The sequence below is a fragment of the Lissotriton vulgaris genome, chromosome 6 (assembly GCF_964263255.1).
Source record: "Lissotriton vulgaris chromosome 6, aLisVul1.2, whole genome shotgun sequence".
NCBI lineage: Eukaryota > Metazoa > Chordata > Amphibia > Caudata > Salamandridae > Lissotriton > Lissotriton vulgaris.
Genome location: NC_141694.1, coordinates 1,426,174,802 through 1,426,200,951, shown reverse-complemented (window position 1 = coordinate 1,426,200,951; position 26,150 = coordinate 1,426,174,802).

Sequence of the window (26,150 nt, the reverse complement as noted above, 5' to 3'; positions counted from 1 at the left end):
GAGCAACTCTCTAGAATGATTGAAGCTGTATTTTTTGTCCTAATACTGGTCTGCAGGGGACTCTGCGTAAGAGAACTTTGGGGGATCCACTCAAGCTGCACCTCCCTGGACTCCCTGGGTGACTTGTTCTCAGACATTTCTGGGTTACGTAGGTTTCCCTAGATGGCCGCCATGCCAGTGACCAAAAACAAAGGTGCCCCCCTTTCAAAGCCAGGTAGTTTTGTGATAGGTAATTTTGATGTCGCCACAACACATTTTGGGTCCTTCCCTGTCCCCGGCGCTTCGCCCACACATTCAAGTATGGTAAACATTTTATCGGAAGACCTGGGAAAATGCTGGGTGCTAGGAAAATTGTGCCAGCCCAATTATCCCACAGCTTTTACCACACAGAATGTTCGAAAAAATTTGACATGTTAGCTAAATTTGAGGTTTGCAGGGGATTCAAAATAATAATACATCATGGGATCCATGCTAGCCGCACCTCCCTTGTCACCCCTGGGTGTCTAGTTTTCTGAAATGTCTGGGTTTGGTAGGTTTCCCTAGAGGACTGCCGAGCCTGGACCAAAAACGCAGGTGCCCCCTAGGGTGTTTTGTGATAATCTTGATGTCGCCACAATATGTTATGGGCCCTTCCCTGTCGTGGACACTTAGCCCACCCACAGAGTTTTCTTCTGAGACTTAGAGGAATGCTGGGTGGTAGGACATTTGTGCCTCCCTGCAGATTTCTGGGCTTTTCCTCACAGAAATTTAAGAACAATGTGTTTTTTGGGCAAAGTTTTAGCTTTGCAGGAGATTCTAGGGAAAAGGAAACCTGGTGAGAGCCACACAAATCATGTACTCCTGTACTGCACTGGTTGGCTAGTTTCCCAAAAATGTGCATGTTTGCCTAGGTGCCAGCTGAGCTAGGGCTCAAGATCCACCTTTACCCATAATAACAACAAAAAAACACAAGCAGTTCTTAGTAAGGGCCATCTTACTAGCACAGATTTAAACCTGGTACTAATTTCTTAAAGTTAATCCACCACTCAAACTCGTTGGTTTTAGCACCTTAAGAAATACTGTCTTCAAAGCACAAACACTTCTCAAGGTATCTGAATACTGAAACCAAGTCTTCTGAATTTGAGCTAAAAAGCCTGTTTATGACACCAACCGCTTTATGGTCCATTGACACGATATTAACCCACCACACTCATGACTTTCATACTGCCAGCCACAGTACCAATCCAACTGTTCACCGCACTCACATCAACATACCGCCACCATGCAAGCGCCCATCACACCATCCACCATGGGACAGATTCAGTTTGAGTAAATTTTACCACCTGTCAAATAACAGCCTCCTTCTTTGTGAACATTACCAAACTCATGCCTAGATAACCTTTACTAATGGCTCCCATGACAGCCACATGAGGGTCAGGAAGACAAGACTGTCATAAGCCTTTAGCACACTCACTGTGCTAAATCCATATCCTTCCAGTTTGTGGATGCAAGTTTGAGGTGTCCAAGTATGCCCCGCAGCATGATTCATCGAACTGTGTGAGCATATCTAAGGCAAACATGTTGGGGAATTTTCCAAAGTTCCCTGAACAGAATGTCAGAACCTATAAAGATTGTAGTCTTTAACACACGGCAATCAACGAGAATATAGCATATGTCCCATCCACTGCTGTGTGCAGTCCTGTGACTGTCATGCACTTATTATACAGCAAACTGAACATCTACTAAGCACTGACTGAGGATGAATATGTCAGGCAGGTCAAGCATTGACGCATACTTTCCAGAGCAATTCAGTGTTGGGGAAAGTGCGGCACCAATGGTTTTAATCTATAGATGAAGATGGATTCATGGTCTGTACTACCTTTACTATTTGCCTTCTACCAATGCAATATCCCTGGGAAAGCACACCTATCATATGCTTTTCTTACCTGTTCATGTCTCTGTCCTCATCAGAGTCCTAACTAATGTATAATTGCCAAATGAACCTATACTAATGCCTTCTGTCCCTAGCTACTTGAAGGCCAAAGAAAACACCTATTTCATGTGCCATCAGTGCACTTACTGTACACAATTCAACTCCATCCAGTTTGTGGATGCAAGTTGGGGTGTTCGAGTATGCCTTGCTCCGAAGGCTCATTCCTTGAACTGAGTGAGCATATCTACCATTGAAACTAGGACAAACATGCTGGGAAAAACTGCTTACTTTCTCTAAAGTAATAAGCCAAACAAATGTCCTTTGTGACTCATTCACCGACACTTCTACTTTTGCTTTGAACGTATGAAAACTCAATCACTAACTTATACCATAAGCAATACTAAAGATGTGAAAACAATCATCATACATTATATTGTGTCCTGTGCCCTTTTTCAATAACATTGGTTAGGATACGGGTTAATAATTGAGTTGCGCAACAGGCCACATTTTCAACAACCTGCCATGGTCTGGATGGTCCCGGGGCAACGCAGCAGAATTGTCTTTGAAATGCAGCATGAACTGCAATAGCAAAACTTTATCTTTGCTCATGTAGGGTGCCAAGATGGGGGTTACCCAAACTGTGTGAGTAGACCAGTAGGACACCAAGGTTGTTTTTTGCCCTATCGCCCATTTTGAGTGTAACAATAAAAAATATCTGCAACCCCTATAATGAAGTGGGAGTCCACTTATGTGCCCTAGAATGAGGCCCAATAGTTTTTCCATGCTCCCTCAGAAATGTTTCTGCACAGAAATGTGTTTGCTGCGCAATTTGCTCAAAAAAAGAGATGGATGCAGTCAATTGGCAAAAAATTGCCTTTATCGACTTTACATCCAGCATCATCAATGAAAGGAGGAATTTAGGGCTAAACCAAAGGGGGGGCTGCCAAGAGAGCACTCCATTTGTGCTTGCCGTAGCACATACCTACTCTCTGGGTAGGTCTAACCTGCTACTGTTTTTCTACTGCACAGAGTGTGGTTGCAAAGGGACAGCACAACTGTCATCATTGTGTTCCTCAGAATCACTGGAATATTAGCTGTCAGATCGGATTCCACTGACTGAAAAATCACTTCCAGGTTATGCTCCTTTGTCATGATGTTGTCTGATGCTGTTTAGTATCTGCTGTCTCAGTTTCTGATCCTACCTCAGAGCTGTCCTCAACAATGCAGGTTCAGGCTTGAGCAGCAGTTACCCTCTGAAACACCATCTCTGCTTCTGGTGAACACAATCCTTTTAAAACACTATCCTACGTAAAAGGCAGATAGGTTGTTCTGAAACTGTTGGTCGGTGTGTGTGAGTGATGTGTGCAAAAATAAATAATGCTAATCACTTTACCGTGTTCTCTTCCCTAAAACAGAAGGTTCTCCAAAGACACAAAAAAGACACAGTATTTCTTCACCATGCCACATATCTATCATCACAGCCTTTAGCACTAGTGGCACCCAGTGCAACAATTATTGTTGGTGCCCATCCATGACCTCCTCCTTGGATTCTCTCACTACCTCCGAGCAAAGTGCCATCAAATGGATTCTGTGCCTCCCCAAGGAATTTAAAAAAAAAAGAAAACCTCCACTGAATTGCACCAGAGGATTTTGGGAAGCCTTCCCTGCTATTGGCCAATGGCTGTTCCAACCACCAGGGAAGTGAAAAGACAAAAAAGGAAAAAGAAATAATTGGAAAGCTTATAGTTTTTGATTGATCATGAAGGTTATGATGAAGGGTATGTAGAAGTGGATAACCATGGACCAAACTCAACCTGACATTAGAGAAAATAAAAGAGTCACTCAAAGTCACCCAATTGGCAATTCAAAGGGAAAGCCAGGCTGCAAGAAACACAATTGGGGACAAAAATCATAGCAAGCATCGAAAATAAGGGAATGAACATGAGTGAAACATACTCCCCTCTTATTGCATCCTTCATATAGAATTCAAGTAGATACTGACACCACCAGGGAGGATTTGGCTTGGCTTCGTTTGGGAACAAAATGCAAACATGTGGACGGATTACTATCCTTGAAATGGTAATTCATAAGGCTTGACAGCTCTTCTCTCTTCTTAGGTACGGATTCGGCTAAGCATGCTAAGGAGAAGCCATAATGTGTCATCTTTCATCTGATGCAGACTCAGCAGTCCAGCTGCCCTTCACACTCAATGCTCCTCACAGGTCATGAGCACCCCTGCATATGTCACAGAAACACCGGACGGGTCTACGCCATGAGGACGCCTAACCTAGCCCCATGCTGAACACAGCCTTGTGCTTCACTGTCCATGAGTGCAGTCTTCCTCTCTATACTTGCCGACTCTGATCAACTCTAGCCATTGATGTAACAGATAGGTATATACATATATATATTATAGCTTTTTCAATTACTGTTGTGTTCAGCTTCAAGACTTTTGTTGTGTCTTTCTTTTTTTTCTTGCTCGATTGCTCAAAAGTTGGCTTTTTAAAACAAGCAAAAGCTAGCATTTTGAGATGTAGTAAGGAATTTGTATCTGGTAACATTTCCGCCCAAAGGGTTGAAGCTCCTCTCGGTTCTTAGTGCACTCTGCCCATTTTTTTAAATAAGTGGTATAAACATCCTCGTATGTTGATAACATTTATAGGAACTGAAACTATTTAAACTATCAGGAATTTAGAATCATAAACACTGATTGGCGTAAAGGACATTAAAAACGAGCCAGAAATTTGCAGTTTAGGCAAAAGAAAGGCAAAAAGTTAGAAAAAATCAAAATGATTTCATGTTTGCCCCTCTTAAGAAACGGGCGCAAACTTGCTGGTCAAGAAAACATATTGCAATATTAGATACATTTCACTGAAAATCTTTCCAGTTCATGGAGAATGTATCCTATATTTATTGAGATAAGCTCATTCAGAGCTATGAAATCAAATACACCATAAAAGAACTGGAGTTGTTGTTATAAGATAGCAAGTAAAATAGCCTCCTTTGTCCTGGCTGTAGTGTTACCTCTTGTAAAGGTGACTGAAGGACCATATAAGTGTTATGACTCAGTAGAGTTAGACAGCCTATAAGGCAATCAGGCAGTGACTCATGAGGTCGTCTAACAGACCAGGGGGCATATTACCAAGCAATAGCGATAATTATCACTATTGCTTGGTTAGAGACAAAAATTTACTGCAGCACTGCGGCGATTTTTACCGCAAATAAACCTTGGTATTACCAAAGTTTAACGCAAATGCGGTAAAAATCGCCGCAAAGCATGAATATCGCTGAAAAGTCAGCGATATTCATGCATTAGCGAGCTAATGCTCTTAGCCATGTTATCCACCTCCCATTGGATAACATGGCTAAGAACTGCTCAGGGCAGGTGTTAGCTTTTGGAGATATTCCCGCTTAGCGCGAATATCTCCAAAAGTTGGTAATAGGAGATAGCGATGTTAGCGACTGTTTTCAGATGCTAACATCTTGGCACGCCCACTTTGCATCTCATTAGTGATAAATATCACTGACATGCAAAGTGGGGCCCAAGATGGTCGCTATCTCCTACTAGCTGTCGCTAACTGTTGTTAGCGGCAGCTAGGTAATAGGGAGATAATTTTATCTCTGCCTTCTTGGCTTTTAAAGCCAAAAAAGCGGAGATAAACCCCCTTGATAATATGCCCCCAGGTTTTTAGCACATTGTGGACCGGTTTTATGGCCTGATGGGCCAGTTTTTACCACTGATTCCCCCGATATTACCACAAACATTGCCTGTATCAAATATGTGCAGTCCTGAATTCCTTGCAAAACACCTATACAGGTTTCTTTACACGTTCAAAACTGATCTGTAGATTGTTCTGCATTTTAGTTTAGTTCATGTATATACTTCTCTAACACTTGTCCTTTGGACACATTCTAATTGGGATAAATATCAGGCTGGCTGGAGCATAATAATTATTCCCAGATGGTCCGCTGCCATTTCATTCTTTTAATGTTTTATATCACCACCCCCCACCACCTTGGCAAAAAAACATTTCTTGTCAGTTAGGCTGATGCGCCTCTATAACTTTGTGAAGTCTGGTAGGACTTTCAATATAAAATTGCAATGTAGAGCCTGTGCTCAAATGGTATGTAATGTGAGTGTCAATTGAGGATGTCTAAGAAATAATTTAGAATGGTTGGTTCTCATTGTGGTAAAAACTGATGAAGAATTAATTCTGGAGGGAGCTTATTCAGCCGTGGTGCTCTGCCAGATATTTGCATTGCCATTTACTTTGAAAATTGGTTGCCGTAAGCCCTTTCTCTACTTTCCCCAGCCTCTCCATTTATCTTAGTTTTAGGATTGCTTACTGATACTAGGACATCTTGCTATGAAGAAACCTTTGTTTGGTTGCTGTTATTTTATCAGAATGGTCGGTCCTCATTGAATATAGATTTTGTCAAAAAATTCAAGCCACTCTTCCATGATCTACGCTTCAATGTTTATAGGCGTGTTGCCCATGCTTTAGAAAGTCATTGGCCACATATTTCTGAATTAAACGTTTCCGCCACCTATTTAATGTTGTCCAATTTGTGCTCCCAGTAGACAACTGTCTTTCTGTGTTTGAGGAGATCTGCATACATGCTCAGTTTCCTTGATGGAAGGGCCATTTTCTGGTTGTAAAGATGTCTAACATTCTGGACCAAACAACTTCAGAATTGTCAAATCCTTTTCATAACATGGTCAAACCATTGCTTGGCTTTTAATGCCCTGTCCCATACAATAGTTTCTTTTCCCAATACAAATCCATTGAAATAGTTTACAAACCATATCCTGAACATTGAGAAATTTAATTTGCATCAGATATTTAGGTTCATGTTCTGTAATGATTTTCTAATGATTTTTAGTTCCAGAAAACAAAATTCCTGTATTCACTGTCACAGTTTCAAATTAAATTTTACAAAAAACTACTGCTTCACAATCCATTACTGATTATCTTCCTTCAGTAAAACAAACAGCACAAAAACATATTTTAAACTTGCTTTTCGTCTCTTTTTTTAAACTGTTTGAATGGAATCTCCACTGAGAACTCCATAAAATGACATTGCTGCCAAAAGCTGAAAGTTCTATGTAAACTCAAAGGAATAACACCAAATCACACCACAAACTCAATTCTTCACATGTAATGTCATGTGTGCTAATAATCACGCTTACCGGAAAAAAGTTACCTTGCGAGTTTCCTCAAGTCAATTGATCCCTACTACTGAGATGTAGATAACAAAATAGGCAAATTGGTCCACAAAAAGGTATGTGAGATCTCTCCAAAACGGCATATTTAACAAATGTTTCAAATACCAACTATACTACATACTACTATGCCTTCACTTATTCAGATTATTCCCTCCCTATTTGCCATACTATTTTATCCTTAATCTGTCTTAATTTCCTGATGATACCATGCGCGCTAAATTGATTAAAGCTGCTGCTTGGTATTAGGTTCAAGTCATATTTAAAATTAGAACAATATCCTCAGCCCATGAGAGTTCTGTGGTCTCTTCAAGCAGGAGAATTTCATATGCACAATAGGTTAAATTATTGGACAAAATAAATTAAAAGGTAGCTTGCCATGAAACATCCTTCCAAAAATGCACTCGTGTAAAGTGAAAGTGGCCATCCTCCAGCCAACTCAGAAAAAAGATACAATAATGTTTCAGGATTTTAAATGGGCACTGTAACAAATGTGGCTCAAGCAACCTTTGCTTGTCACCAACAGTTTAGGCTTGCAACTAAAAAACTTAGACTCAATCATATCAAATACCTCTTGACCTATTCTTTTGGTTTGGCATTTGTTCTTGGTAACAAAGCACATCACATAACTGACTTTGCGGAGGATGTGGATCTTCTAGGCGAACAAAAATCCAAGCTGCAGTTGTCTACAGATGACCCAAAACCCTTGAGCAGTGGCAATACCTGAGTCGGGGGAAGGGGTCCATTGGCTTTCCCAATGACGCATGCGGGACCCAAAGAAATGGTGATCCAGACCATTAAAGGCAGTAACCACAGTTAATAATGGAAAGTTTCAACACCATTGGGTGAATATACTGTGGAGACTGGATAAGACCACCCAACGGAACCTGGTGAAGATAATTAAATTGTGTCCAGCCTTGTGAACTGCGGGGGGTTAGGGTCTATACCCCCTAAGACATTATCTTTATGTGATTGTTGCCTATGAATGATGATAGCAACATACAGCTGTGGTAGCGGGTTCTGACTGAATCACCCTCAAATATTCTATAGCAATGAACCTTTGATGTTTGATTGGGACCAGTTGTCCCAGGGGTTTTGATTTGGGATTTTTGGTTGTGTTTATTTGGTGTATATGGATCGACCTTCTTTATGTCAACAGAAAAACTCACTGGAGAGAATGCAGTTGTCAATGATTGCCTGGAAGGCTTTAGAGTGGGGAAAGATGGACAAAACCAAAAGGTTGAGGCGATGGGGCTACGAGTTGAGAGAGCGTATTGTCAGTATGTCTCCTGGGCAATTGCATCTTTGTGATGATTAGCACATTATCATGGAATGTGAGAGGCCTAAATTTACCTAAGCGCCAAAATATGTGGCAATACCTGCTTGACCAACACTACAACGTGGTGGCTCTGCAGGAGACTCATGAGAAGACCATGGACTGAAGCTTTAATCAATCAATCAATCATCGCATTTATATAGCGCACTACTTACCCAGAGGGTCTCAAGGCGCTGGGGGAGGGGGATCTGCTACTGCTCGAACAACCAGGTCTTGAGTTGCTTCCTGAAGGCGAGGTGGTCCTGGGTCAGGCGGAGGTGGGTGGGGAGGGAGTTCCATGTCTTGGCGGCGAGGTAGGAGAAGGACCGTCCCCCTGTGGTGGCTCTTCGGATGCGGGGGACGGCGGCGAGGGCGTGGCTGGTCGATCGAAGCTGGCGTTTGGGAGCGTAGAAGTTGAGGCGGCTGTTGAGGTATCCTGGGCCTTGGCTGTGTAGAGCTTTGTGTGCGTGGGTGAGAAGACGGAAGGTGATTCTCTTGTTGACCTCGAGCCAGTGCAGGTCTCTCAGGTGTCCGGAGATGTGGCTGCGACGGTGGATGTCCAGGATGAGTCGTGCTGGTTCTGGATCCGCTGGAGTCTCTTCTAGAGTTTGGCGGTGGTTCCGGCGTAGAGGGTGTTGCCGTAGTCCAGACGGCTGGTGACGAGGGCCTGGGTGACCGTCTTCCTGGTCTCGGTGGGGATCCACCGGAAGATCTTACGTTAAATCCTACAACCTGATTTACAAATCTTCAGTAAGTATGAAGCAGAAAGGGGTAAGCATACTAGTTCACTCAGTTAGAACATTTCAGCCTGAAGGATACCAAACAAACAAAGAATGATGGTGAAGGGGAAACCCAGGGGGAGACTATATACCTTTGTGAAGGCATACACACCCAACACTAACTACATTCCCTTTATTAGCTCCTTATTGACAATGGTGGGGGTTATGTTAAAGGAACGTTAGTATTGATGGGAGATTTTAACTTAACATGTCATCCTTGTCTAGATAGCACTCACACACACTGCGCTCCCACAGGCAGCTTTTCAAAAGCAATAAAACAGACCATACAGGACTTAGGGCTTTTGGATGCCTGGTGAGTGTTATACCCAACTATGAAAGATTTTACCTTCTTTTCACATGTCCATTAGACATGCACCCATTTAGATCACATTTTTATTAGCCAGGCTCGCTTGGGTAACTTGAGAGCAGCAAGGAACCACTCGATCATGATCTCTGATCACACACCAATATCGGTGTGTCTCGACTGGGGCACTCCCTCACCAAGATTCTTGCTCTGTTTATTCCTCATTTGAACACTGCAACAAGCTGGATGCCCATTTAGCGAGGCAGCTTAGGGTTAAGAGAGAAAAGGAATACATAGGGGAAATCTTTAATACTGCAGAGGAATTAGAAAGTTGAGATATGGGTAAACCATGCATCTTTGCCACATTCTGTGAGCCAATATACTATGCAGAAGACACAAACTCCCCATCCAAGCACGAAAATGTCACTTCCGTGAATCTTCCACAAGTAACACCCACTCAAAATGAGCTCCCTAGGTGCGCTCATTACAGAAGAGGAAGGGCAGCTGGCAATTAAAGCACTGGAATGCCAAAAATCACTGGGTCCAGATTGTCTGACAGCACAATTTTATAAAACATTTAGCACAGAAGTGATACCTCATCTAACCTGCCTCTCCAATCACATGAATGAAGCTCTAATAACTGTTATTCTGAAACCAAAGAAAGATCCCCATCTCTGTAGCTCCAACAGGCCGATAGCACTACTTAATTTAGGACCCCAAACTATATTCCAAAATACTAGCACCCAGATTAGAAGGGACAATGCCAGACCTTGTCTATCCTGATCAATCAGGTTTATTTAAAGGCCGACAAACTCATGATATTGTAAGAAGAGGTACTCCACCTGGTTGAGGAGGTTTTTAAAAAACAGGTGTCAGCGGTGTGGTTGGGATTAGATGCTGAAAAGGCATTTGATAGGGTGGGCTTGCCCTTTCTCTTTCACATACTACAGCGGTTTGGCTTCTGTGAGACCTTTATTTATGATGATTTGAGCCAACTATATATAAAGCCCTGATGTATGGTAGTGCTTAATGGAGTTGGCTCAGAGCCTTTTCAACTGGGAAGAGGGCAAAGCGGGGTGCCCACTCTTCCCGTTATTTTTTGCATTAAGTATTGAACTCTTGGTGGCAAGGATCTAAGCTGCACCTGAAATTAGTGTTTGGATGAACCTAAGATATCATTGTTTGCCGACGATATCCTCTTGACACTTTCTACCCCACATACCTCTCTGATTGCCCTACAAAAGGAACTACAGTGATTTGAGGAATATGCAGGATTCTGTATTAACCTCTCTAAGTTTATTCTGTTGAACCTAACACTATCTGTAGCAAATATGGCCACACTTGTGAACACCACCTCATTTCAGCTGCAAAGCATGACTTGACATACTTGGGAATTAAGATCATCATCTACAATAGCGTGGTTATATCGAGCAAACTGTCCCCCCACAGGCAACAGCTAAAGAATGAGCTCAAGCAGTGGTCACCAATGTGTATTTCTTGGATGGTCTGCATACATGCAGTTAAAACAACAGAACTCCCAAAAACTGTTCAAAATGTTACAGGCACTCCTCAAAGGTTTAGACTGAGACTTCCTCTCGATGCTACAAACACTCATAACACATTTTATATGGCAACATGGAAGGGATTGACTGTCTTTTAAAGTGCCAGGAATCAGAACAGAGAGGCACTACTTGAGAATGTAACCAAAAAAACCCTCTGAAGAAGTCCTCACATGCGTAAACACGTATAGCCCAATGAAGAACAACATAAAGAAGATCATCATCAAGAATTGGCGAATATTAACATCAGAACCAGGAATCTAAAAGATATGTTGGTCCACACGAGACCTGCCCCAAGAATACTCAGAGAACAGACCAGTTTCTGGGGCAACCCACAAGTGACAGGACACTATCCGTGTGGCTCATGCTCTGTATGCAGTCTCACAAAACCAACAAAAGAATTACAGCTGCTACCGGACTTCAAATGGACCCTGAAAAGCCACACGAACTGTAATACCACTCACGTGGTTTACATGATCACCTGCCCGTGTAACTAAAAATACATCGGCATGACATGCAGGAAAGCCAAACAAAGACTATGTGAACACCGTAGTAATGTTAAATGCAAGAAGAGCACCACTAAAATGGCCACACACTATTTAGAACAGGGCCATACTGTACAAGATCTACAATGGGTTATTCTTGAGACCTTATCCAACAAAGACCACAATGCAGAAAAAACCCTCTTTGAAAACGAGAAAAGGTGGGTACACAGGCTTAGAAATGATAGCGAGGGGCTGAATGACAACATACCATGGCTCAGCCTTGCGAAGAGATGAAGTAAATACTACTGAGTCTGAGAATCTGCAACCCTCTTTATTTTGAGAATTCATAGACCTTTTTCTAAACACTAACTGATTCACTAAATACCATCTTGTGATGTTTTCACAGAATACCCATAAGACGAAGTAACCAGAATATACGATTATTACTTATGACAGTAATTAACGGAGCACTGAACGTCATATTCCTCCTAAACAACACCACCACACCTCCTCCCTATCGCAATTAACGTCAACATGTGACCAATGTCCAAGCGTGATAACTTTGGCCCGCGTTGTGCCACAAATATTTTTACATAATATTCACCTGTACCGGCATCTACGCATTACACACAATATTAATCATCATATGACAACAAATCCCTTCACTCGTGTCGATGGACAGCTGTTCATAAATCGAAGTATCCACGCACAAGATTATATACGCATCGTCAATATTATTACTATGCTAATTGACTAGCGTATCATTGTGGCCCCAGCTACCTCACGATATCGAACGATATTATTGTTATTATTGTTATCTCTAAAAAGAAGGTACGCTAAAGATCACCATGACAACATGTGCTTAGACCAATAGAATCACTACACAAGATTACCCCCGCCTTTAATATTGACCCGGAAACAGAATGGACTGTTTCCGGATCGGCTTGAGCAGCGCACACAGTGGACGCCAGGCACGGACGCAATAGGTAGCAAAGGAGGAGGAACGAGATCACTACTAACCGCAAGTATATTACGAATGACAATGTTAATCGAAGTGTACTCTCTCCCCAGTCCCCCTGAGGCTCTACCATCCGATTGGAGCGCGTTAGCCATATGCGCTAGGTAACAACTTCACGATGGCATTTTAACAACAGACTACGGTCTGTCAGAGTCACACTTGTAAAATCACACACGTAATGATACACCTGACCCGCCCGCCCCGAATATGTTCACATAACTGCATTTTCACACGTTACCAAATGGAAGGTGCTCTCAGTAATGTTCATGATAATATACATAACGAGGTGACTCCAGTTGCACTATCACCTACCTAGTGAGATCGAATGACGCTTAGAATCACCCCGCACCGACGAGTATGTTATAAATACTTGCATGCACCACCAACTGCAAGCATGCCATAGTCCTCTGCATGAGTTTGGAGTGTTGAAGAGAGAGTTGACGCTGCCATAATTGCTAACCGGTCAATGAAGTATTGCCATTTTTTAGTTGTTTACAACTCTATCAATGGAAAGATATGTTAAGCAGATTACTGCTTGGTGTGTGTCCCTGTGTACCCCTTCCCTTCTGTGTGTTGCAAAACAATTGTGTTTATTCTTCGCAGGTACATTGAGACCTTCATAACAGAGAAATAGGTCAACATCCCTATTTCTTTTCACTTTTCAAAAGCACTTTATTTATTTATTTATATTCTACTCACGTTATTCACTTAACGGTCCTGATGAATGCCCATAAGTCCTAAACGAGGCAACTGAGGCAGAAACATGTCGACCACTTTTTAACTTTTCCCCCACTATTTATGATCTCTATACTCTGAGTGCACCTTTTACTCATAATCAAGTTCACAGATGCACTAATCCCAGAGTTACCAGACCCGAATATCAGACCAATAAAATTTTCCTTCTGAATTTTCGGGCCTTTTTAATACCCTTATCACTGGCTCACTACTGCATCAACCTTGGGTAAGAACCTCCTGGTGGAGGCTGCATAACTTGATCGACCTAATGATTATGCACACACGTGATCCAAGAGCAGAGAATCAAGATATACCGCTTTTTATACACCAACATACCTATCACGTGCATGAGGGTCTTTTATATCGGGACACCCCCTCCTCCTATTCTGCCTGCATACCTAAGGTTGTGCAGGACAAGTGATCCATTCTCATTTTGATTATCATATGTCTTTTAAAGTGACCAGACAATCGAAAGGAGGAGGGAGGCTTAGCCTTACCAGATTTTTATTTTTATTATAAGGCAACCCAGCTAAGGGTCCTCACCGAGTGTTCACTATGCAACTTTCATGTTTCCAACACTAAACATTTTCATTATCTACAGCTGAAGAATTGGGTTCTACCCTCTGAGGTTAGAGCAGCAGCCACCAGAGAACTTACGCACCCACAGAACAGTTTGCATGGAGAGTTGGCGCCTCTAGAGGCATGATATCCTTTCTATTCTCCCTATTGCTTTCCACGTTGCACTCTCTATGGCCAAACCATATTGAAATTCTAGGAACACACCCTGAAATGGAAAAACATGAAGGACAGTGGAATACATTGTGGAACGATATTGCTAAAAGTAATCAAATATTCCCTAACACTTCTGATCTCTGTTGTAGGGGTTGTGGACTTCTAGTGGACTTTTGTCATTTTTGGTGGTATTGCCCAGTGATTCGTCACTTTTGGATAGACATTTTAGCCCAAATCAAGGACATGCTGGAATTTCCTCTTCTTGACAACCTTGAGATCGCAGTGTTAGGTCTTCGAAATGCATGTCTGAAACATCAAACTATAGAGCAATCATGTGGCTCTGTCTAGGGGCAACTAAACTGGCACTAGCAGCTGCATGGAGAAAATGAGAGGCACCAGCCTTGACACAATGGCATGCTCGTTTATGGGGGTCACTTACGATGGATAAGCCGGCGGACATCTTTAGGAATGATTTCAAGAACTTTGAATATTCTTGGGTGCCTTTAGTAACTTACTTCTCACGGGGTCTCCTCCTGGTGCGTGTCTCCCAGCTACTAGGGCACTACACCGCTTCCAGTTTTGAGCCCTCACTTTATAGTATGAGCTCAAAATATTCATTCACTACTCTTCCACACTCTCGATACTCTATGACCGTACTTAACCATCCATATTTTATCTCATATAGTTACCTCTGTTTGGCATTCTTAGATGTATTCTTTTAGGTTGGGGAGGGAAGGAGATGGGGGCAGGAGGGACGGAGTATACTAGGGGATTTCTAGTTTATCTAACTGTCATAGAGATGTGGGACTTTCTTGATTATACTGTAAACCATGAAGTACCTCCATTATCATTGTGAAACTGTGTAACCTGTTGGTTTAAAGTGAATAACCTTGGAGGAGTCTTCGAATATGAAACACTATTGTCTGTAACAGATGGAAAAATGTATTAAAAAGAAGTTTGAGAAAAAAGGTAACTTGCAGCCCCATTAGAAACCCTGTTCTTGTAAATCAAAATTCATGTCAAAATGTTACATTGAAATGGCATTCCTTTGGAGTTTACTAATTTGAACATTAAGAAAGACAGCAGTATGTGTTTCTCCCTAGATTCTCAGATGCTCTAGATACGCACCTATTCTTGCCACATGTCATGACTAAACTGTTGCATTTATTATTGAAAATGATGGCTACATTATTTCCATTAGAGTACATACCTGTTAATTAAACCTGGATGCTTTCACACTGTCATGGAATGTATTCAGTTTCAGCAATTCCAGTTAAAATTTTACTTGACAATGCCTACCTCATTTTTGTCTTGTTTTTCAAATCGCAGAAAACTCACACGCTTAATTCAGTGATTACAAGTCAAATTGTCTACAACTCTTTCATTTTTCCAATATTCAATTTACTGTTTGATTAATGCACATTTCTGCCTCTCCAGCCCTATCAGCTTAGAGCAAACCAGCTCTGTCAGCAAACTCTATTTGCATGGAACCAACTAAGAATACAAATGTGAGTTTCTTTTAAAACCTTACAACAACAATGTAAAACTGAGAGTTACCACTGGTTGCCTTTTATATTAGTACCTCACTGAATGTGAGTACTGAAGAGGGGACACACCAAGAAAAAGTTATACTGGGAGACATCCTGATGACCTAAATTAAATATTCTCCCCTTTGTGTCACAATGAAAGAATAAAGAATAGCAGTATCAACTGTGATTTCTTCAGTTCTGATCATTTTCAATTGTATTTTGTTTTTGAGGAAGTCAGAATATCATATACATTAAGGATATCCGACTTAATATGTGTACTCTAAATGTATTTTACAAAAATATCATCCCATTTGGTGTAGATGTACTATTATTGAATGTGTAACAGAGCAGAATGCATCATGTGTATTTTGCCTCATATACAGTAAACTAACATATGCAGTCACCATTTTGCGATGGTTTAGAGTGACATATTCACGTTATTTGCGTCCTTGCTATAATTTAGTCATTCTTATCCGTGTGCAGAGCCAAAGTGAAATGGGCCTGGTACTGTGTTTAAAGATCACTCGTTGGAAAAAGCCGATGGATGTCGTTAAAATTGCCCTCGAATCACTTTTTGCCACCATTACTGATTATGACAAGACTTGATTTGAGTGGGTTAATAATATATTACCTTTAAATATTTGTTATATTGGTATTGATGTGTTCGCATTTGCCTTAGTGTATATCATTGTTCTTCATTGAGAATATTAAAATGATGATATGAAGGAAATGACACCACAGGAGTAAGACTGATTACAATATAAATGCACACTTCCAGTAAAAGATGAAATAGGATCATTGTATCCACTTTGCCCTTCATCCATCCTCTTGCTGATGCTGATTGTAATCCTGATAATCATTTGCCAACCAGCTGCAAATAATTTATCAGACAACAACTCTGATATGCTATCTAAAAATGGACATGCCAGAAGCTATTAGGAGCCAGATGGGGCTGAAAATTGGACACCTGAAAGCAACGTGTCTATTACCTAAGATGGATGGATGGCATTTTCTAATTGTTAAAGCAATAACAAAGTGTGATTTCATTCAGCCAAGATAGATTGCCATTTGAGCTGTTAGGGAGAATTCTCGGTACTGTAAAAATATGGAAATGAAACTGAGGCGCCATAAATATGCAATCTAAATGTAAGATGTTTAATTTAGACGAAGGCTGCAGAAATATAGAAACGCTTTTTCAAAACATTATCAAAAAGGGAGTAATGTGAAGGAAGACAGGATGGCATTCAAGTAAATGCATTCATAAATCGTTATGGTGTATACTTACCATGCTTCATTTTCTGAGTGTTATGCGCTGTATACAAACAGTTACAATGCCTTACTAGAATCAAACCAGGAGTATGCAGGACCCACTCAGGTCACAGAGCCTGTGACTTTTTAAGCCCCTTATCTTGAACAGAACCTGAGCGTCCTCACGGGAGAGGCCGTCCTCTGTTCTGTGACCTTGTTTGTCTCTGCATTTACCTGAAAGGTCTTGGTAGGTCTGAATCGTCTCGTAGCGAGTCATTTCTAACCACAAAACAACAAAAGAGATGCATATTGACTAGCAAGTACCATTTTACAGGATACTCTTTTTATCACGGAGCTATATCGTGTGACATGCTTGCTCCAGCTTTTTTTTGCCAAACATGTTGCAATATCTAATTTTCAAAAGGTGAAAGTTGCATAAGTTTCTGCTATTTTGCATTACTGTCCTTCTGTTTTAATCTTTCGACATTTTGCAACGGTGTGAACAATGTTATGTAACTTTTTATTTTGAAGTACATTTTTGAGGAGTATGGAATTTCTGGCGCTCGCCTAAGTGATCTAATTCCTTTGAGCCACGTTGGCACTATATAAATACTGCAAACACTAATTCATCACCATTATCACACAATTGTAACATTTTCCAAAAGAATTGTTGGATTTAAGCGTAATGTCCTTCAAGAACAAAGAATGATTCCCACTTAAGTGCCTAAATATTTTCTTCTCCTTTATTTCAGCAAGGTATCAACTCTTTTTTTTAGTTCAAAAGGATTTTATTATAGATATTAGAAAAGCTTAACACAATAAATTAAAAATAGCATATGAGCAATGCTTAAAATATACATAATAGCTGTGCAACTATAAGACCAAGAATGGTTGAAAATGCAAAATGGTTCGAGATATAGGAAAGACAATGCTTAAACACAGTAGAATAACGTCTCGTGAAGGAAAGTAAAAAGATACATAAGCAGTGAAGAAACTAAAATACAAAGTAATATACTGCATTCAATAAGAAACAACAACAATGTCATGGAGGTTTAGCTACTTCTTGTTGTAAAGGAGAGATGGTAAACGGACGACAGGCACTGAAATGAAATGAAATGAAAAATTCCGCTTATATAGCGCAAACTACCCAAAGGCCTCGCCGCGCTAGTGATTGATTACTGTGTCCAGCTGCAGGGCAGAGTTAGTACGCTTTTAAGAACAGATAAGTTTTTAGGTCTCTCCTAAATGACATCAGGTTGTCGTTTTGTCTGAGGGGTAGAGGCAGGGAATTCCATGCCTTCGCCGCTGAGCAAGTAAATGACCGGCCACCCCAGCGGGCTTTCTTGATTTTTGCCGTAGTTGCCAGATGTAAAGAAGCCGAACGAAGAGTTCTAGGCGGCACATAAGGCAATACTAGGGGGTACAGCACTGCCGAGCCACTTTGATGAAAAGATTTGTGCAGAATGCACATGGCCTTGAATAGTGTTCTGGCAGCCACTGGAAGCCAATGCAGCTCTTTTAGGGCAGCTCTCGCTGACTGCCAACGAGGGATATTGAACAGTAAGCGCGCGGCACAATTTTGAGTGACTTGGAGTTTTTTTGTCACTGTTGCCGGAGCCCCTAGATATAAAGCATTTCCATAATCCAGGCGAGAGAGTATCAGGGCCTGTACCATGACCCTTCTCACCTGGAATGGAAGTAGGGGGAGCACTGTACTGAGCATTTTCATTAGCCCCATGCATACAGAGGCAGTTTTAGTGGCTTGAACCGAGAAATCCAGTGCTCTATCCAACCAGATTCCTAAGCTCTTTATCTGGTCCTTTGGGAGAGGAGGAGCACCGAGACATGAAGGCCAATGCAACAACAGGAAGGTAGGAGAGGGGTTACCTAGTAACATAATCTTGGTCTTCTCCCCGTTGAGTTTGAGATGGGAAAGTTGCATCCACTCAGCAACAGCCTCTAGACACGGGCCCAGGGTGTTAGACGAACCCTCCTTGTGGTCCAAAGAGACCACAAGTTGGGTATCGTCAGCGTAGGTGACAATCCGCACACCAAAAGGGAGGACGATCTTCTCTGGAGGCTGCATGTAAACATTGAATAATGTGGGGCTCAGGGAGGAGCCCTGAGGAACCCCACAGCTGAGCGGATGCTTAGATGATACCACCTCGCCTGGAAAAAGCGTTCCTCTAAAAAAGAGGTCAGCCACTTCAGGGCCGCGCCCGACACCCCCATGCCCTTCAAACGATGTAGTAGTGTGGCATGGTTAACAGTGTCGAACGCGGCACTGAGGTCCAACAGTATGATGGCAGTTTTTCCACCTTGGTCCATTATTGCTCTGGCAGCCTCTGTGACCGCCAGGAGGGCGGTCCCAGTGCCATGCTGAGGGCGGAACCCTGTTTGGGAGACCTGTAAAAGTTTATTGGACTCCAGGTAGTCCCCTAATGTTTTATTGATATGTCTCTCCAACAAATTACTCATCCACGGAAGCAGCGAGATAGGGCGGAAGTTGGCTAGGTTGTTGGAATCTAGGTTCGGCTTTTTCAGCAGAGCCCTAACGAACGCACACTTCCACGTAGAAGGGACAGAGTTGGACCTAATGGAGGTATTCAGAACCTCCAGCATAGACGGGCGAATGGCGTCCAATGCTTTCACTAGGGTCTGGGACGAGGCTGGGTCGTTAGGAGATCCTGAGGTGACCTTCTGGACCAGAGAATCCAAAGCATTGGAATCCAGGTGTGGAAACATAACCAGGGAGCATGGTACCTGCGAGTCTGAGTCTGAAGCAGAGGGGGAGGATATGCCATCGCTATTTATCGCGAGTTGGGAGTGAATGGGCTGAATCTTCTGAGAGAAGAAGGTGGCAAGATCCTCACAGCGGGCCTGTAGACCCTCCGATGGAGGTCTTTCAGATGGAGGGGATATCAAAGACTTCACAATTTTAAAAATTTCCCTCGGGGAGTTGGCTGCCATACTAATTTTGGTTTCATAGAACTCAGCTTGGGCAAGTTTTATCTGGCTCTTATAGTGCCTTATTGCTGATCTATACTCTGAGCTCTTAAGTTGAGAGCGGTCTTTCCTCCATGCTCTCTCTGTTTTTCGGCAGGCTTGTTTTAACAGCCTAAGGGCGGGAGAGTACCATGGGGCGACTTTAGATCTTTTTATTGTTAGCAAAAAACATTTTGGGAGAACTACATCAAGAGTACTAGAAATCCAATTATGGAAGTTAAGGACTGCTAGATCCGGATTCGTCGTTTTCCGGGGCGGCTGTTCAGAGAGGGCCTGTTCCCATGTAGAGAGCGGAAGGGCATTCCATTTCCTACCCCAATGCCTATCGTGAATTTGACCAGTAGTAGGAGTGTTAATAGACCATGTGAGGGGAACTAAAAAATGGTCCGACCAAGGCAGTGACACCGGCGTTTCCACTGAGAGCTTATCTAAGTTGCTAAAAATATGATCCAAAAGATGACCCCTGTTATGTGTCGCCTGAAACCCCTTTTGAGTTAGGTCAATAGCCTGAAGGTTTGAGCAAAGATTGTTAGCAGCGGTGTCTAGAGGATCATCCAAATGCAGATTCAGATCTCCTAGCAAAGTGAAGTTGGCTGAGGTAAGCACAGAATTGGCGACCAAGTCCGTAATGTTGGAAATGAAATCGCCGGGAGAACCCGGTGGTCTATAGACCAAGATTCCAGAGATTCCAGAGAAGGTACTTGTGGGGGAAAGATATAAAGAAAAGTATAAGCTTTCACATGTTAAAACATTTGAGGGGGTCACTCGGCAGCTGTAGATGTCCTTATAAATTATAGCCAGTCCCCCGCCCCTGCCTAGCTGGCGATCAAGGCGTTTGATAGTATAGCCTTGGGGGATGGCCCAAACTACAGTAGGATCGTTTTGGAGCTGCAGCCAAGTCTCAGTTAAGAAAAGGGCATCTGGATTGAATTCCTCAATCAAGAGTGCCAGTTCTGTATGGTGTTTAGGGAGTGAGCGACAATTAAGAAGCAACATTTTTATAATATGTGAAGACTGATGTTTACTAGCTTGTTTGCCTATGCTGGGAGAGGATAAGCTCCAATTACAGAATTTGCAGCGTATTTTAGTGGGGTAAGGGGGGACACAATACCTGCAACAATGATTGGGACTAGGTCGTAGAGCGTACAACGAAGAAGCACTGTAACAAATGCGCAGACCTACCATAGTGCCTAGCCACGAAGCCTGAAGCGTCTGAACGCGGACTGGCGCAGACTGGCTTCTCTTTGGCGCCTCTTCGGCGCGTCAGTGGTGCTCCCGCTGCGCGTCACCGCTGCGCTGGGGATGGAGGCTTATGAAGATTAGGAGGTGCGGGGAGACTAGACCGTCGCCCTTGATAAAATCTCAACCCACCAAGGAGCGATCCGGCAACACTAGCGCTTTCCTCCCTCCACACAAACAGCCTAAGATCGCTGCCGTGGACCGGGGAGTAGCGCTGACAATTACTGTAATTCAATTTCTTCTAATAAAGTGCTCAGACAATTTTAAAAGATTCTGATTTTAAAAAGTTGCAATGTTACAATATTAAAACACGAAGTAAAAACACTGGTCTCAGATGCGTCACTAGTGCACCCGTTAGTGCGATGAGGTTTGTAATCAATCTCTGGAGCCGTAAGGAGACCCGCCCTTTTGTAGTCAGGGAGGTGCGGGGAGACTAGACCATCGCCCTTGATAAAATCTCAACCCACCAAGGAGCGATCCGGCAACACTAGCGCTTTCCTCCCTCCACACAAACAGCCTAAGATCGCTGCGGTGGACCAGGGAGTAGCGCTGACAATTACTGTAATTCAATTTCTTCTAATAAAGTGCTCAGACAATTTTAAAAGATTCTGATTTTAAAAAGTTTCAATGTTACAATATTAAAACACGAAGTAAAAACACTGGTCTCAGATGCGTCACTAGTGCACCCGTTAGCGCGATGAGGTTTGTAATCAATCTGATTATTGCACTAGTATCAATAAAGAGTGTGACAGGTGACCATAAGTGCAAACGTTTAGATGCCATGTGCAAAGGGTATACAAAGGAAGTGTCTATATGGTTGTGACAAACTGTGTACCACCATGACTGGAATGACAATTTAGTGGAATCCGTCCAATTTGTGGTGATTTTCTGAAAAGCTACTGCCACCAATAGGTCAATAATTATCACAGTGGAATCATAACTTTCCCAAATAGAAGATAAACTAACTAAGAAGATATGTAAGGGAGCAAAAGGATGGTTGGTGTAAAAGATAGAATTGACCTGGGCCCATACTTTGGTCCAAAAAACACGGACAGGAGGGTACGTAAAAAGCATGTGAAAAAGTTCCGCTTGTGGAGTGGAGCAGGACCAGCAATTGTCAGGGGTATGTGCATATCTGGTATGAAGTGTAGAAGGGGAAAGCAGGAGCCTATTATAAATGTAAAAAAGTGTTTGTATAGTATTAGCCGCTCGTGAAGATTTGCAAATCTTGAGCCAAATTTTCCCCCAAAAGTTTAATGACCAGGAAGTTCCCAAATCAGTCTCCCATGCCAATTCCACTTTAGTTTTCTCTCTCAGGTGGGAAGAAGTGTGTAAAGCCGCGTAGATAGTGGCTGCTTTGGAGGCATGAGTACCAAGCTCCTAACGCTATCCATGTGTGCAGGCGTGGGCGTATGAAATGACTGACCGGGTCCAAATCCTGACTGAGCGCTTTGGACGGTGTCCGATAAAAGTAAAAATTTGGATTTAAAAGAGTGAGGTAGAGCAAACAAAGATCTGGCCTTGTCAAAAGATATAAGATTATCTTGATCATATAGTTGGTGAACCCATATGACACCTCGCTGTCTTCATGTTTTCCAAAAGATCGGTTTGTTGTTAATCAAAATGTTTTTATTATGCCATATAGGTGAAGCAAGAAAAGTAGTAAGAGTATTGGGCGATATTATACGTGAAGTGTGCTTGATAATAGGAGTAGAAACGGATTGTGGCATGCATGTGAAAGACAAGAATTCCTGAAACGAAAAGGGCGAAAGAAAAGATTTTTCAAGTAAGGCCCACGTGAGGAGATACGTATTAGTATCCGAAAGCCACTTCGATGCTTGGTGCAAAAGAAACGATTTGTGATAAGTGTTAAGATCAGGAAAATTCACTCCCCCTTCCACCTTTGGGTGAATTAACTTTGATAGAGACATACGTGCCCTTTTAGTACTCCATAGAAAAGATGACAAGATAGAGTTAAGCTTCTTAAAATATCTGGAATGATTAGCTAATGGAATGTTAGAAATCATATATAAGATTATAGGCGAAAGCATCATCTTGATGGTATCTAAGTGACCCCACCATGGTAGATAGAGTGGATGCCATTTTGCCGTCAAAGACGATATTTTCTTAATGCAATTATCCACAGCGAGAGATTGTGTCTGAAATGGTCGGGGAGAAATGTAAACCTAGGTACTTGATATACAAAATCAGTGCTAAGAGTAAACTTGGTGAGGGGCAAAATTTCAGATTTATCCTTATTTCATTTGTAGCCGGAAACAAATGCAAAGGATTGGACTTCAGTTAGAAAGGCAGGGAGGGAGACTCGTGGACAAGATAAAAACATAAGGACATCATCAGCATATGCTGCCATCTTTACAGTAGTGTCCTTAAAAGTAAAACAATGTATATCAGTGTTTTGGCGAAGACGTAGTAGAAAGGGCTTCAATGCAAGATTAAAAGAAAAGGAGAAAGTGGGCAACCCTGCCAAACGCCTCTGTGTAAGGGAAAGTAAGAAGAGACATCTCCATTGGCTGCCACCGCTGCTCTGGGGTTAGAATATAGGAAAGAAATTAGGGCAATGATCTTTGGGCCAAAACGGAACCAGCGAAGGACATGGAAATGATAGGGCCATTACACTTTATCGAAAGCTTTTTCAGCATCCAATGCAATGGCCGCTAGAGGGCGAGAGGAAGATGAAGCTTTAGACAAGATGTCAAAGAACAAACGAGTATTGTCTGAAATAAGACGCCCTTTAACGAAACCAGATTGCTCTGCTCCTAACAAATCAGGTAAGTAAGATTCCAACCGCAAGGCCAAAGCTTTCAAGAAGATCTTATAATCAATATTGACTAAAGAAATGGGACGATAATTCTTGCAATGTTGTGAATCCTTACCGTCTTAAGGAATAAGACAAATAAGGGCATCTGCAAATGAACCAGAAGAGTGACCGAGTGTACAAAATCAGAGAAAAGGACATATAGTTTAAGGAAGAAGTAAATTTGATAAGTGATTGAAGAACTCTACAGTGAACCCATCTGGGCCTGGAGCCTTATCCTTTTTGAGAGTCTGCAAGGCCTTCAAGAGTTCCTTTTGTGAGATATCTAATTCCAGTGGCAAAAAATCCAAATTGGTGGGAGAAGTATATTGTATTGAAGAGAGAAATTGGGTAATATCACGGTCACAGGAGGAAGTTTCGGACGCATAGAGTGATTTGTAAAAGTGAAGAAATTCAGTCAGGATCTCTTCATCTCTTCATCCTTAAACTTTAGTTGAGCATCTCGTCCAAAAACAGACTCAATATTAAGTTTATTTTGTTTGACTTTTAAATAATTTGCTAATAATTTACCTGCCTTTTCTGGCCTCCGTAATACTTGGCACTGGCTTTAAGCAAAATACTTGAGGCATTATTTGTTGTGTGCTGGTTGAATTCAAATTTAGCTTTGAGAAGATCTGATAGACAATTTTTAGATTTGGAAGAATAGTAGGAATGTTCCAATGCTCTAATGTTAGCTAAAACATCATGTGTGGTTTGTCGGGTCTTTCAACTTTTATTGGAAACATATCTGATAGTGAAATCCCTAGCTGAAGCTTTAAAAGTATCCCAAACTACAGGGAAGGATACAGCATCTGTGTGATTAAAGAAAAATAATTCATGGAAGCAAGAAGTAAAAGAGGATGTGAAAGTTGGATCTAAAAGTAAAGAATTATTAAAACGTCATTTACGATTTTGTTTGGGTGTGCTCAGGACGTCAAGATGCATTGAGACTGGTGCATGATCGGATATTAATATGCATCCTATGTCTGCCTTCATAAGTGACTGTGCTACATTGTTAGAAATGAAAAAGTAGTCCAATCTTTACTGGGTAAGGTGTAATTGTGGCTTCCCATATGTATAGGCGACATCGTTTGGGTTCTGGTGGCAATGGAGCTTGGCCGATCTGTGCTATTGTGGTCATGATTGTTTCCCAGTATATTTGAATCCTTGGTTATTTTCATATTGTAGGATAGAATGTACCTACATCTCCACATTTTCGCAGACAGAGCTTGGCATCCGTCCTACCCATTTTGGCTAATACTACCCTGGTCAGATATGTTCTGTGGAGCACCTTGAGCTGTACCAATCGTAGTCTTGAGGGAATTGCCACTTCCTGTGGTGATTCTAACGCCTCTTGCCAATCAGTGTTATCTTATTCTCCAATATTGGCCTTCTATTGCTCCCGGAGACTCTGTGTGGGGTCTGGATAATTGTTTATTATTTTACGATAGGTTAATGATATTGCTCTTTTATCAATCCTGTCTGTTAGGAGCCTATCATCTAGTGGGAAAGCATCCGGAAGTGACACACCAGGTTTAATGGTGGCCTTGAGTGTGTACTTAATTTGAAGATAGCAAAACTGATCTGTAGGTGCCAAATCATATTTGCCTTGCAGTTGTGCAAATGAGATGACTTTCCCCTCAATCCAGAGGTCACCCACATTTCTATCATATCCCACTGTCGGAAACCTTTACAGCTGCTAAATCTACCTAACTTTACCATTTCCCAGAGTGGAATGAGCTGCGTCAAAGTGTCTTTCCATCCCAGCTTCCTAAGGACTACGTGCCATATATGGACAGTGTATGCAGTGGGTCCCGTGAGGTCAGCCTTGCAGGTTTTGTTGTAGAGGGCCATCATGATCCCTCCCTCCCCCAATATATGTCTATCCAAAGGTAATGGGGGTTCCGTCTCGGGGTGTGAAGCCATTGGTTGAGCACAATAAGTTGGGCGGCCCAGTAGTATATTTGTATTTTTGGGAGTGCTATGCCCCATCATACCAGCCTTTAATTAACCTATACATGGCTATTTGAGTGGGTTTACCATCCCATAGGAGGCTGCACACTTCTGTTGCTATTGCTTTAAAATATGAGGGCAGGACTTGAAATGGAGTGCTTTGTAACACATAAAGAAATCTGGGTAGTACCATCATCTTGAAGAACGCAGCTTTCCCTACTAGAGTTAACGGTAGGGATTTCCATTGTTTTGTGTCTCGACGTAGTCTTTTTAGGGGCATTTGGAGATTTTTATTCA